The 16,132-nt window shown below is 33.8% G+C and overlaps 1 pseudogene; it reads right to left on the minus strand.

Annotated features, from left to right (window-relative positions):
* Positions 1-13,234, minus strand: part of LOC149542857 (uncharacterized) — an 82,573-nt pseudogene extending 69,339 nt beyond the window's left edge.
* Between the last annotated feature and the right edge of the window lie 2,898 nt (positions 13,235-16,132).

The raw sequence follows: 16,132 nt of genomic DNA on the forward strand, positions 1-16,132 counted from the left end.
AATTTCTTTTTGGATACTTATTCACTTTTCAAGTGAATAATGGATTAGGGTAAATAACTAGCTCACCTAGTTAAACCCTAAATCAACCTAAACAAAAATAGGCTATTCCAAGTAATTGGAATTCATCTATGACAAAGCTACTGGGAATTAATTTAAATAAGGTAAAGCCCAAAATTCCTTTAAACCAAAATCACATAATTCCTTAATAGATTTCATAAACAATGCAAACCTCTAAAATGCATAGCTACGCCCACGAGTCTAATCACATAATACAAATGAGTTTGAATTTATTAAATCACCGAAGGATTTAATTTAAACAATTAAATAGGATATGTCGACCATATAGAAATTACATTGGCTAGATATGAATAACTGAATCACAAACTCCATGTGCCACTACCAAGGACATAAATCCTGTACAGTAAACAACATGATCAAGTGTAATTGCATATAATAATATAGACAAAGCAATAAATGCATTAAATTATATTAAATAACCATTTTTCACAAATTATTGAAATGAACAAGGTAATTATCTGTAGCACCTAACCAATGAATCCAACATGGACAATTCATTTCTAATTATTTAAACATTTAATAATGGTTGATTAAACAACATAAAAAAGCACTTAAAATACATAAGTGCACATGGTCAAATACATGACTAACCATTGCTACAAGGACCTAGTCAAATACAAGAGGAAAATAATACACAGTGCAATCTCTGCACACATCTCATGGTAATCATGGAACAACCTCAGGATGTGACATCAATCCTGGTAATCACCGACACAAACTTTAGCGAACCATCTAACATATCATAATCTCATGAATTAGCCATAAGCATAATCAAATAAATTGATACAATAACATAAATCTAATCACCTCAAGGGTGTAGACCACTCATGGTCCCAATCATGATCACTTCACAAAGAAAGATCAACAAGATTGCATCCATCAGGATGACTTACAAAAATCAAATGGGAGAGGCACTACACTATTTAATTCTCTTTCTTTTCAATAAACTTATATTTGTAGGTTCAAATCATTGGTTTGAGGATTAAAGTTTGTTATTGAATAAATCAAGTTTATTTCCTACTATATTTCATTGACAATTTCATCGATGGAATTACTATTCTTATTCCATTGAGTAATTTTCATAATTTTGAAGTGTTCTACTTTGCTGAAAAGTTCCTCTCCAATTCAACTTGATCCAAAAAGCTTCTTTAAATTTGTTCATACAAGTCCTTGGCCTAAGCATCCTATGTGGTGGAAATGGGCCAACAAAAACAATACCACCTACTATTTGGTGAAGTTAAGTTTCTTCTTCTGAGTTTAGGGATATGGTTTCTAATCTCTTTTTTCCTTTTCCCTCTTTCATCTAAGATAATTTGAATTTATAAATCTACTATTTTCTTCAAAGTTTCCTACCTCCTCAAAGTCTAAAGAATATTAAGATTTCCCTTTTCTGAGATACTTTGAATTTGTAAATCTACTATTTTATGCTAAATTTGGAAGGACCTGATGTTGACATTCCAGTTATGTTTGTTATTAGTGACATATACTTATTCAGATTATGAATTCATACTGAGCATATTGTATAGTTAACAGTGTTAACCAAGACTTTCAATTGTTATTGAGTTCTACAATTTCTACTGAGTCCTATGGATGGATTTTAGTTTGCACCGAGCAGTTACTATAGAGGTGATGATTAGTAGTATAAACCAAGGATCTTAGTGTATGCCAAGTTTACCAGTGCAAATCAAGTTGTGTAGTGCTTACCAAGTTTGTGTAGTGCTTATCAAGTTTGCAGTTGATGTGATGCAAGTCTAGTGTTAACCGAGCTACTCAATGTTAACCAAGATACTCAATTTATACTGAGCTTGAGGTAATAATGTTGACTGAGCTATACAATGTGAATCAAATGATTCAATTTTTATGCTGAGTTTCATAGTATTCACCCAATCACTAGTGGAGTCCAAGTTCAAAACTACTTGGAAGTGATTAGTATGGATTGAGCTTCTATGTCTACCAAGTGCATGATGATGTCAAGCATTGACAGTTGATGCTGAGTATCAAAACCTCATCGAGTCAGTCTTCAAAGCCCAAGTTTCTACACTTTGGTCGACTTTGTAATATTTTTGTAAACTTGTATTGTAGCTAAATCTGTGATTGTGTACTTAGATTGATATATATGTAATGTATTGTATCACATCCAAATAATAAAAAGATTGAATAGAGAAGTAATGTAATCATAAAAGAAGAGTAGAAGAGTGAATTACAAAGGCTACAATAGTATAAGGAGTAGCAAAGATTCATCTATCATAGCAAGGTGATTTGTACACTCAGAGGAATCTGATTTAGAAAACCAAGTTGTAGATCAAAGATCAACTACTATTTCATCCTAATAGGTGGATTAGTCAAATCCTTTAACAAGGCAGAGCTAATAGTCTTATGTAAATCTCTTTACCGAGTGCATACTTCATTGTATGTTTGTAAATCCCTTTTTAAGGTGGACCTAGTAGTCCTTATTTCTCCTAATAGGGATGATCATCAGAAGTGATCATTGTAAGCCTTAACAAACCAAATTTATACTGCAGTACTAAAGCTTGAGGGTATCATCCCCACCCCAGTTTTACTTTTTATTTGGAAGGTTTTTGGGTCACCAAATTTTCTGTTAAAGTGTTATGTATGCTTTCATCTTTTCAATTTCTCATGCATGTGGTTAGATCAGAATTCACATAAAGGATTAATTGCAAAATAGATAAAAGTTTTAGAAGTTACTAATTCACCCCTCCCCTCTTAGTAACTTAGCCTATCTTAATATTTCCAACAATTGGTACTAGAGCATTATGGTTCTCAAAGAAAAGTTTAACAGTTTGAGCAAAGATCACTAGTACATTTGACCCCATTTTTAGACCAAATTTTTTGACCATTATTAAAATGGGGTCAAATTGGTTGAAATATGCAATGAAAAATATGTTTTTAGAAAAAATCCATGCCTGTGCTGGTCGAAATTTAGACCAACACTAAGTTTTGGTCAAAATTTCAACCAACAGGGGCATGGATTTAAAAAAAAACATATTTTTCATTACATATTTTGACATATTTAATATATATAACAGTTACATCTTATATATTTAACATTTATTGTATTAAACAATTATATTATATTTAATAAATATAATAATTATAGTGTAATAAAATGAAATTTATATTGTATTAAATATGACATTAACTATATATTTTATTTAATAATTTCTTAATAATTTCTAATAGTTATTGTTACAATCATATTGTAATAAAAATAAATTTTAAATACAGTTAAAGAAAGACTAATTTTTTTTAATAAAAAAAGATAACGTAATTAGTATGAGAAAATTACAACTTGCGATGTCAAATCATCATTCCAAAAGATTGTATTTTCTCATCTATTATCATCCAAGTGTCTATGAATTGCATTCAATGAAAGTGACTAAAATAATAATAATTTGACTAATTACTAGTCTAAAGAGGATCTGCCATATGAAATGGAGAACTCGTGGAAAATTTTAAAAAAGCAACTGAAAAATCTTTTGCACGATCAGAGGACATAGGAAAGGAGGGCTCTTTATTCAACACGGGGTTGAGGCATTATAAACCATAAACCACATTTACTCAAGAGAGAGACCGAGTACATCAATTAGGTCTAGTATTTGTGAATATGCGTTGATTTTTACCCATGGTTCATGGATGCCTATTGTCGGGTGCTGAGAGTGGTTGAAGACTCATGACCAAAAGGATTCACATCTTGTTTCTGTTGTCGAGTGCTGAGAGTGGTTGAAGACTTGTGAGCCATAGTCTCTGTGGTAGTCATGTAACATGACTGTAGAAGGGTTCCAACTATTCTCCATCAAAGACAAGAGTACGTTTATAATGCTTTTCTTGGTAGCTTGAATTGGGTCCCTGTATGCTGTGTATTGCTGGAGATAGGTTTTCAAGATAAGTTTTCAACATTGTATATTTTTTTCCTTTTTCTTTGCCGGCATTGACTGAATTGCATGATAAAGAAGGAGTCCTCACAATGCTCCATCAATTGTATCAACTTATGTTGGCATTTTTCTGATGCCCATTAAACCTTAGCCTTGAGTTTTTGAAAATTTGCTTCATGAATTTGTGATATAGCTGAAAAGGATTCGGGATTCATCAACTTTGTGAGAAACACATTGGCTATTTGTTCAATTGGTAGAAATGGTGTTTGCCATTCTCATCCAAATTTTGCTATTTTGGTTTTGTGTAGCCCTAGTTTTCTGTGTTGGTGAACAAGATTTGGGGGTTTCTTTGAAGCATAGGGGCTTGTACACACAAGCAAAGACTTAGGATGAGTGCTTGGTGAATTCCTGGTGAGGAGGATGATTGCTATTTTGTAAATGAAGATTTGATGTAGGGTTTGGATTAGGGTCAAAATCTTCTGGTAATTTTTAGGCATCCCATGTTTAACCTCATTTTAGGGTTTATTTTATTTAGAGGGTTTTAGATTAATAAAATTATTTTAACCTTCATAAGTTTTTTAGGGTGTTTTAGATTTATAAAATTGTGTGCTTATTATAGCTACATAAATAGGTTTTATTATAATTTAGAAGGCTTAATGAGAATGATATGAGATCTGTAGGTTTAAAATCTTATAACATTTCATCCAATTATTGATAAAGTATAGTTTAGAATAGATAGGATGAAAAATGAAATTATACATTTCATTAGAGTTTAGTTAGAGCAATGGAATACTTGGGTTGTGGGCCACACTGCAACTTAAGTGAAAATGTCTAAATGCATTCATGTTATAAGAACTTTATCTTTTTGTTTGTTTCAATTCATGAAAATGAAGGGTGTACTATCATGTGTACAAATGATTGAGAGAGAAAAACAATTTCTAGCCACCCATGTGAAAATAAATGTTTGTCTTAATAAAAGACAGAGATATTGAGACATGGATGCAATTTTCTTCATAACAAAAATTGCCTATGTAGGTGTAGTGTGGTCCACCAGATTAGGCATTGATAGCTTCATACAATGAAAAGAACTGCTAAAAGCTAATCATTTCATTTTCTCTCATATTCTCTCTCCAACTTTAGATATTCTGGTATAAAAGTTATATTAACCAAAGCTTTACAAAATGATGCAATAACTTAAACTAACAATTTTCATTTGATTATCTTTAAGCTAGTGAATCTTATGTTGAAATTGTTGGAATGTCTTAATGGGAAGACTGCTTCTGAGGGGGGGGGTGAATCATAAGTACTAACCTTTTAACCACTTTTAAACCCTTAATCACATATAACTAAAATTAACATGCATGCATATAAACATTAAACAATCATGAGAAACAAACATGCATCACCACATAACACTTGAGATTTTGGTAACCCAAAAACCCTCCAAGAATAAGAAGGTAAAATTGGGGTAGGGATGATACCCACAAAATTACTGCAGCAATTAATTTTAGCCACTTTCGATGGTTTCCCCTATTAAAGGCCTGCCCTATTAAAGGCTACAACACACTGTTAAATCTGACCCTGTTAAAGGATTTCTACACCTTGTTAGAAGTGTGCCTTGTTAGAGGACTTAAGAACATTAAACTTAGAATGTCACCCTGTTAAAGGATTTACATAAGGTTGTTAAAGCTACCTAACTCAATAGGATTTCCAAATTCCTAATACAATTGTGAGAGAGTATTAGAATAATACACCTGAACTGATGCAATCTCTAATGCTGATCTTAGGCTCTTGATCTACTCTTCTATCCCTTGATCTCTACTAGATTTGATCTGTTGATTGTGTTCCTTGTTCTGTTCTGATCAACTAGATGTGTAAATGCTATCCTTTCCTCTTAATCTTTGACACCAATGTTCTGCGACAACCTTAATAGGCTCAGCTTTTTTTTTTCTCTCTCACAATTCCTCTCACCTCTATTACTCTTGCATTGTTCAATGGCATCAAGAATCCCTTATAAAGATTAGTGGTCCATCATGCATCCTTGGATAAAATGTTCCTGCTCAAACCCTTGAAATTCACCCATTGGCTGCATGCAGTCTCCAATTTTTTGATTGGCTGCATGATGATCACATAGGTGGATGTGAGGATTTGATCTTATCTCCTTATCTTGCTATGAGTCATGCATAACCATTTTTCATCTTTGTTTGTGATTGCACAAACTTTTATGCTGATCCTGCATTGCTCAGTACATGAAGTAATACTGATGCTTGACACCATCTATTCTGGATTGCCAGCATCCACTGTGTTTCCTATGTTACTCGACTCCTATAGAATTCCTATGTTACTCAATACCTTTTAGTTTTCTACATTTCTCAGCTCCTATTGGATCTTGAGTTACTCAGCACATACTGTAACTCGGCATGTATAGTGAAAATGTTAAGTGTGTTGACACTCATTTGTCAATCTAATTTATTTTATCAACAATCTCCCCCTTTGACATGAGTGTCAAAAACACTTAACTGATCATTCATGATCTAAACCTTATGTGTAAATTCTTTACTTACATAATTTCAAAAAGATATAATGAACAACAATATACCTTATGACTCCCCCTGAGTTGATTATGCCTTATTATGTCACGAATTCTGATATCTTGTACCATTGTGCCTGATGTTCTTTGTTTTTGTCCTGTTCTTTCTTTTTGATCCTATTTGTTCTCTATTTGATGACCTTGTCTTCATGTGATTACCAAAATTTGCATGTCCCTTGACTCCTTTATTGTTATATGTAGTCAATCAACTTCAGGCTGAACAAAATTTCAAAATTTAGCAATTGTGCTCCCCCTTAATATATCTCCTACATTATCTTCCCTTTTCTATATTATCTCCCCCTTTCTACAATATCTCCCCCTTTTTGACACTTATGTCAAAGGGTCCTAAATAGTAATGCCATGCTTGGCCAAAAATGTCTTATTTACCTAAAGGAGAATTTTGAGAGCTGCATCCCAGTTATTCAATGCAATATCCAATGATTTGTGTTGGATTGCAAGCTCTGCTGCTAGATCAACAAGTCCTTCATGTGTAGAAATATTTGAATCCTTCTTTAGGACTATTTCTGCATACATTTTCTCCTTGTGTAAGACTTCTAAATGAGGAGTGATAGAGGCTTGCATTTGCATTAGCTTTTCTTTAACAATAGCCTCTTCTGTTGATAATGTAGCTAATTCCCTCTGAATGTGAAGCATTTGAGAAAAATGTTTCTCACTTTGTGCAAGATTTGAGGGTAGTTGCATATTGGAGATCTTAAGGTTGCTCTCAAGCCTCAAATTTTTTTGATTTATTTCTTGTGTTAACTTGGAAAAATCACACAATTTTCTATAAAGGGAAAAGATGTTACCTAGTATAATCTTTACCTTATCCAATTTCTTGGCTAGATCAACCTATCCCAAAATAATGTTATTGGCTATCTTTTGGTTGACTTTTCCTAGAAACTTCTTCTCTGACCATTCCATGAGTTTTACATTTGTATCATGGTCTTCATTATTCACTTGGTCAACTATATCAAATAGTTGCTCAAGGATTGGCTTGCTTGAATCTGGAGGTTGTAGGCTGAAGGCATCCATGAATATGTCTTTGATGTCATTCATTGCCTGCTTGTATTTGTAGTCTCTCCTCAATGCCTCTTGCCTCCTTCTCTTATCCAATGCACTATGTATTTCATTCATCTTTTCTTCAGTTAGAGTGCTTGAATCATAATAGGGTATTTTAATTTCTTCATCAAGCTCAGGAATACCATAATGAATGGTCTTGGCTACCCTAGTAGAGCTTGAGCTTGGTGTACTAACTTCTAAAGTCAACTTTTCAGTACTCGGTTGCTAAATAGGTTTGGTAGGAGTACCTATTTTTGGAAATTCAACCAAATTTTATATTGCAAACTCCTCCTTATCCTGTTTTTCTTCTTTATCTTCTTCTTCTTTATCTTCTTCTTCTTGTGTCATTACTGCTGGGGGTGTACTTTCTCTCTATACTATTATACTTGTGGCTTCCCCTATTGTTGCACTCAACTCCTGATGAGCTTGCATGGCTATTCTTGGTAGTGATGGAGGTATTAGAAATGGGAATCTAGTAGTTTGAGTGATCTGAGGTGGTTCTTATGGTGACACCTTGGCTTCTTTGAGTTTATCGACTGCCTTTTGAAGCTCATCTACACTGACCAATATGGGACTTGTACACAACTGTGCTTGAAGAGTTGTTTGGTCAAGGATCTTAGTGAGATCCTTTGTAGTTAGTGGATTGATGTTTTGACTAGAGGTGTCAAAAACATCCTTAATCTTTATGATTTCTTTAGGTGTGATAGTAGAGTGAGGAGGGCTAGGAGGTGGTAGTTGTGTGTCTTGCATACTTTGCTTCTCATCAGTACCTTTTGTTTCATCCTGTTTAACCTTTTTTTCTTCTTCTATCTTCTCTCCTCTTCCTTCTTTCCTCTAGTTTAGTAGTGGCTTCTTCTTTATATTCCTCTTCAAATACATCTTCAATTTTCTTATAAAAATTCTTCCACGATCTGGTGGTTTTCTGTACAACTTCTTCAATTTTATTTTGAAGAATGGAGAATGCCCTATACTTAGTTGTAAACCTAGTGTTATGCCTTTTGACTGCTTTACTTATTTATTCCTTTGTCAAATCAGGCAGTATACTTGCTAGGGTTGATTCCCTCATCTCCTTCTCCATTACTAGACAGAAATGCCATCCATCTTCTACAATTTTAGACAATTCCTTTGGTAATTGTCCATCGAGTTCAAGAGGTGTATACTTGAACTATGCCATTAATGCATAGACTGATTTTTCTATGCTATTCTATTCCTCTTTACTAAACTTATTGAAATCAATCTTTTTCATATCACTTAAGTCTCCATTCCTAATCTTTTCACATAATATATCAACTGAAGACTTAGGACCTTCCTCGGATGACTTACCTTTTTAGTCTGATCTTCCTCATCAGTATTAGGTTGAGCCATATATCTTCTTCTTTTCCTTGGCTCTTCCTACACCTTCTTGGTTGCATTCTTCTTTGTGGTTTCCTCTTTTGCTTTTTGTGTGGAGGCCCTTGTTGTAGCTTTGGTTGTTGGCTTCTTGGGTGTTGGTTTGGAAACTTTCTTTGGTGTAGGCTAAGAAGCAAGATGTGTCTTTGCCTTCCTTTTGATGACTTTGCCTTTAATGGGTGCTTCCTTGGCTTCTCCTTCCTTGGCACTCTCATCTTTGTCTTCACCTTGGCCTTGTGAAAATTCAAGTGGCCCTTGTTCTAGCTCATCTTCATCTTTCTCATCATCGCCTTCTTCTTTATAATCACTAATCTCCTCTACTTCACCTACTGCACTTGTTTCTTCAACACCAAATTTCTTCTTTATCTTCTTCACTAGCTTCTCTTTATTCTTTACTACTATGGCACTCTTGAGTTTTATAACAACTCTTGATTTGACGGTGTCATAAGTTCCAAATGCATTTGTAGTTTTGTCCATTTCCGTTGCAAGTAATGCTGTGATGGCTGTAGAAGCTTGGTCAACATCAAGCTCATATCCCAATGGTTTAAGCCATCTTGCTCTTGGAAGGACTTCTTGGATATAAGTATAGTCAATATCAACAAGAAAGCATATATCATTTACATGCTTTTCCACCAGTGAAATTAGTATCCTCATTCTTTTCTTCATTGCATTCTTGAAATAATCAAAATAGATAGACATTTGATCATCAAAGCTATCTCCCATTTGTGCAATAAAATCATTTATTTGATCAACAATTTTTTTTGTTCTGACTCCAGTTGACTTTTCCAAATGAAGGGAATTCCTTCATCACATAGAAGAACATACAAACTAGCACTGACCCGAATTTGCATTGTGCTCCTTTGGACTTTCTAATAGCTCCAAGATTTTCACTAATGGGAAGAATGCTTTTGAGAGGGGGGGTGAATAAAAAATACTAGCCTTTTAACCACTTTTAAACCCTTAATCACATATAACTAAAATTAACATGCATGCATATAAACATTAAACAATCATGAGAAACAAACATGCATCACCACATAACACTTGAGATTTTGGTAACTGAGAAACCCTCCAGGAATGAGAAGGTAAAATTAGGGTGGGGATAATACCCACAAAATTACTACAGTAATTGATTTCAACCACTTTCGATGGTTTTCCCTGTTAAAGGCCTGCCCTGTTAAAGGCTACAACACACTATTAAATGTGACCCTATTAGGAGTGTGCCTTGTTAGAGGACTTAAGAACATTCAACTTAGAATTTCACCCTATTAAAGGATTTACATAAGGTTGTTAAACCTACCTAACTCAATAGGATTTCCAAATTCCTAATATAATTGTGAGAGAGTATTAGAATAATACACCTAAAGTAATGCAATCTCTAATGTTGATCTTAGGCTCTTGATCTACTCTTCTATCCCTTGATCTCTGCTAGATCTGATATGTTGATTATGTTCCTTTTTCTATTCTGATCAACTAGATGTGTAAATGCTGTCCTTTCCTCTTAATCTTTGACACCAATGTTTTGCGACAACCTTAATAGGCTCTGCTTTTATTTTTTCTTTTCCTCACAATTCCTCTCACCTCTCTTACTCTCGCATTGTTCAATGGTGTCAAGACTCCCTTATAAAGATTAGTGGTCCGTCATGCATCCTTGGATAAAATGGTCCCGCTCAAACCCTTGAAATTCACCCATTGGCTGCATGCAGTCTCCAATTTTTTGATTGGCTACATGAGGATTGCATAGGTAGATGTGAGGATTTGATCTTATCTCCTTATCTTGCTATGAGTCATGCATAACCATTTTTCATCTTTGTTTGTGATTGCACAAAATTTTATGCTAATCCTCCATTGCTCGGTACTTGAAGTAATACTGATGCTCGACACCATCTATTCTAGATTGCTCGGCATCCACTATGTTTACTGCGTTACTCGGCTCCTATAGAATTCCTGTGTTACTCGACACCTATTAGTTTTTTGCATTGCTCAGCTCCTATTAGATCCTGAGTTACTTGACACATACTGTAACTCAGCATGTATAATGAAAATGGTTAAGTGTGTTGACACTCATTTGTCAATCTTATTTATTTTATTAATAGAAATAGCTGGCCTAGTCATTGAAGTTCTAAGAAGATTATCTTTTTAATTTAACAAGAGGATAATAAAATCCATTTTTTCTCATTTAGCCTTCTAAATTATAATAAAACTCATATCTCATGTTTTTGTTTTTGTGCCACGCTTTCTGCATACTTGTAACCCTAACACATAATGTGTAGTGTTTTTAGCACAATTCTTACTTGTAACCCTTGGATAGGGACATTAAAATCAAGCTCATCTTTGCATACCTTTATAATTTAGTGAAACCATGGAAAAGATGAGAAGAAAACACTGCAGACTGACTGATATGTTAAAGCTCACAAAAAACTAAGGTATCTACTATTCTGACTGAGTTTCTTTTAGACTAGAAAGATATATGGGTTGCTTAATTTTATTGAATTGAGAGTTTTTGGTTGCTCTTATTTATTCTTCTCTAGCTTAATTAAAAAGAAAAAGTGGTATAGGCTACCAATTCACTATTCATAAAATTCCATAGCACCACTCTTGTTTCTTTTAGTAGGATATGACTAATAATTGATTATATCATGTGCAAAATACATAAGATGGTGATTATACAACAACTAATGAAAAAAGAATTTCATGTCATACATACAAACTAATGATCCTAGCACAACATCCTATGACATGTATTAGTTAAATTCTATTGTAGAAGCAACACCTAATAGTGAAATTATATGAACCTAATGCCTTGCAAATTAGACTTGAATCCAAAGTACGAAGAACTGCAAATGCAACAGAGGTTATGTTTTTTCCACCTCCTTTCAGTCCTCATTGATATGTATGTTGGAAGTAATATTTGAGGTCTATATTGGTCATTCATGGACATTTAAACAATTTATTTTGTTTCTACCATAGCTATATTTTGGGCTTCAAGAATTATCACATTTTGCATAAACAATTCATAGTCCATATCTACATCAAAAAATAAAAATAACAACGATTTCTCCCACACTTCTTGTGAGTTCCTTGTCCTTGTAGACAACCCTGACTTTAAGGTCTCTTCATGACCATATACTTCTTCATCTTCATGCCCCTATTCAAGGCATTCTCTCATTACTCCACCTTTCTCTTGCCATTCCTCAACTATGGCATTCATCTCATCCCACAAATCTATCTCTTTATCAAGTCCTTGTAGACTTGCTGCTCCACCATCTTCAACACAATTTTTTACCTCACATTAATCCTCTAGAACCTTTATCTTAGTAGGTTCCCTCAGCAACTTCCTCTTCTCATTTAGCCTCTTAATGGGTCAAACAATCTTTCTTGTCATCTTCATGTGCCAACTTGTGGCATTCTTCACCATCTCTATTTCCAAGAGTCTTAACTCTTCATCCCTTAAGGTCCTTGTCATCTTTGAGACCTCCTACAACTTATCTTCCCAATGCCATCCTTCTTGGCATTCAAACATGTCATCTATGGCTTGTTTAACAACCCTATCCTCTTTTTTTTTAATAACATCATATAAGGGACATATGACTATCCCAACTTGAATATCTCCACCCATGCACTCTTCTATTACCTCAGAAACCTCTGAGATATTCTCCTTTATCCCTGTCTTCTCATCTTTTTGAGCATCTTCCTTTTGTGGCTCACCTATCACCATCTTCACTATCCTATGATCTTTAGGTGCTAACTTCTCCATATGTATATGCACTTGCATATCTGTCTCTTCTTCAACTGAACTAGTCATCTCAACCACTGCCCTCTCTAGGATCTTTGTTTGATCCACAACTCCTTGTGCCTCAACATAGGCCTGATGTACCAAATCAATTTCTATCTTTCTATCTACCTTATCTTCTTCTTGTTCCCTTTTTCCTAGGAACCCCACTCTTTCAAACAAGAAACTAGTTGGCATCCTCCATGATGCTTCATCTTCTTTTAAAGATCTCAATATCACTTGTCTTCCACCATGTTTGAAGGTGTAACTATTCAATGCCACATCATATAATGTATGCTTCACTACTTTCCATGCCCTCCCAAGGATCAAATGGCATGCTACCAGTGGAATAACATCACATAAAACAAAATCCTCATAGGTTCCAATGCTGAAAGGAACATGTACTTGCCTTCTAACCTCAACTTGGTGTCTATCATGAAATCCTTGTGCCATGTAAGGGCTTCTATGCACTAGTTATTGTAGGTTCAACTTCTCAACCATCTCAACTAAAACAAAATTGAAAATTGAACTATTGGAAATGACCATTCTACAAACCTTACCCATACATTTGCATTGTGTTCTAAATTGCGAGTATCCATGAGTCTCCAAATATGTATTCATGATGGCTTTAACTTATTTTACCCTTCAACCTAACTTCCTTTACAAACTAAGATCCATCCAACTTTGAATCACCACCTTGGAATACTCTTAAAGGATAATTCAACTTCAAGGTTCAACAAGGGATTCTAAGTCTTCAAAACCTTAGTTTGCCTCCTCCTCTTCTCCCAAAGAATTTTCTATGCTGTCTATCCATCTATGCCTACCCTTTGTCCCCTCTATCTCCCACACCCTCTGTTCATTTTCTGTGAGGATGAGAAAGGAACTAGAAAGAATTATCTTCATATGGCTTACAATTATCTTCATAATAGCAAAGGAAGGGAGGATAAAAGGAGATTAAATTTATTTCTTATTTTCACTAATGATTTCTCTCCTTATCTAAATTAATTTATAAATATTGCTTCTTGACAAAATTAATTCTTTTCCCACATATTATGTGTCTATTATAGCTTGTTCTTGTTGTGGGGACAAAGCTGTAGCATGTTATTGCAACACTTGCACTAGAGAATGTGACTGGAAGTGGACATTTATTTGGTTCAAAGATCAAGCCACAGGATGAATTGTTTTGGTTTAACAAGCTAGAGTTGCTTCTTTCTTTGATCCATTTTATACCTTTCTAGGTATAAAATACTATAGATTGCTTTTGTGTTTACTCTTAGTCCCTATGACATTGAATTGGGTTGGGATAACAATGTGTTCTCTTTGGTGTGTGATTTTAGAGAATGCATTTGAGTTGGCTTCATTCTTTTGGTTTTGGGTATGGATTGGAATACACATATCTATAGGAGCTCTTGCTTTTTTATTATATATTACCAAATTTTTTTCTACATTATCTATTGTAAAATTATTTTAAGATATCTTTGTAATCACTTTTTATTTTTAATGTCTTTAATCAATGTAGTGGAAATTTGGATATAATTCATGTTATTTTAAGAATCACATGCTTGTCTATGTACATCTAATTTTGGGGTATGAAATTGATCATTTTATCACTAATTTCTAAGATTTTCTTAGGGTCCTTTGGATGTAACTTACATCTATTGTTTTGATGAAAAACTTTGCAAGGCAGTTTCCTTGTAGCTTCAATACTCTACCACTTCATGCAATTGCTACTAAAGTAATCCACACACTACTTACCCTTTCAAGAATTTTAGAAGGCCTTCAAATTGCTTTTGCAAACATATAAATGAGAAGACACACATATATAACACTTTGCACAAGGGCTGCACAGATTCATCTTTGGTCTGTTGAATTCTTAATCTCCCACCTTGGTTTCTGCATGTACCTCTGTCTCTTTGTCCCTCTCTCTCTCTCTGTGAATTATTTCCTACAAACATTAAAACACAATGTTCCAATTTTAGTGGTTCTAGACTCTAGTGTTTTTGTTATTGGTTCCTCTATTCTACTATAGGTAAAATATATCATATCTATACTGATGCTTTTGAGGGTGATTGACTGACAATATTGACTATTCTTGGCTTCAAGCATATTATATGTGGTAAGCCTTATTTTGGTTTCTTCAAAATTTTAATATGCATCATGAAAAGTAGGATTTTTAGTTTATTTTTATTTTTTTCCATCTTGATAAGATTTACTGTTTATGGCAGGTTGGTCATTATTGGATGGTTGCTTGTGACAGGAGCATTTTTTCTTAGCGGTGTGTTTATTGCACTTAATAAGTAAGTTCCCATTTGTTGAATGTGAGTTTATTATAAATGTTGTGATTATTAATCTATATCTACTCTACCTCTAAGTTTTTTTGGTTGAAACTAAGATTCTAAAATTTGTTGGTGAAAAGAGATTTAGATTTAAAAAGGGTTAGTGTTATTTCTATAAAGATTAGGATCTTAAAATCTTTTTACTAGAGATAAAATCCAAGGCTTGATTACATGGTTATTCAATTATCTATGGAAGTAACAAATAAACTAATTAGCTAGAGTTAATTTTGTATCTATGAGGCTTTAAAATTACTAGAGCATGGATATTTGGATCTTTCTCAAGGGGATCTATAGCCATTGGATTATACTTATTTATATTGATTTTCTTCCTTTGTAGCTATCTTCATATGAAGATTATTATAGACAAAATAGTATAGTATTCTTTCTCTAGGTCTTCACTTCAAGTGTTATACTTTATTGGACAATCTTATACCTCAACCTTGGTCTTATACCTCAATCCTGGTGTTTTTTGTGAATCTAAAAGGATGAAGCTCAAAAACTTGATTTTAGGGCCTAGGGTATAACAAACATTTCCAAATTTGCAATAGATTTTTCCTGAGATATCTCAACATTTGAAACTTGAAATGTCTCCTTTCATATTCCCCAAATAATTTTTCCTATTTAATTCTCCTAGTCTAACATTCTCTTCATTTCAAGATTCATATTGATCTTGATTTGATTAAGCCATACAAGAAACAATAAAATAATGATGGAACTAAGCCTTTTTAGAGATTGGATTTCTGCATTCATTCATACCTTTTTCTTTTGTAATAAACCTTTCTACACTCAGTTTTATTAGGTAATGAAATGATTATCAGATGTTGGCAGATACTTCTACTCTTATGCTTTAGCAGCTAAATTGTTTTTGGATATAGAGGAAGTGTTATGCTTCACTAGGTGATCACCAGTAAGGGGGTAAGACTTGACTAATAGGTGAGACTCAAATAGGAATTGTATAAACAAATAACTAAATTTTTTTCTATAAAGGGACCCCTTCTTTGGGTTTAGCTTTAAC

The sequence above is a fragment of the Cupressus sempervirens genome, chromosome 8 (genome assembly GCF_028749045.1).
Source record: "Cupressus sempervirens isolate cs-2001-9-10 chromosome 8, ASM2874904v1, whole genome shotgun sequence".
Taxonomy (NCBI): Eukaryota; Viridiplantae; Streptophyta; class Pinopsida; order Cupressales; family Cupressaceae; genus Cupressus; species Cupressus sempervirens.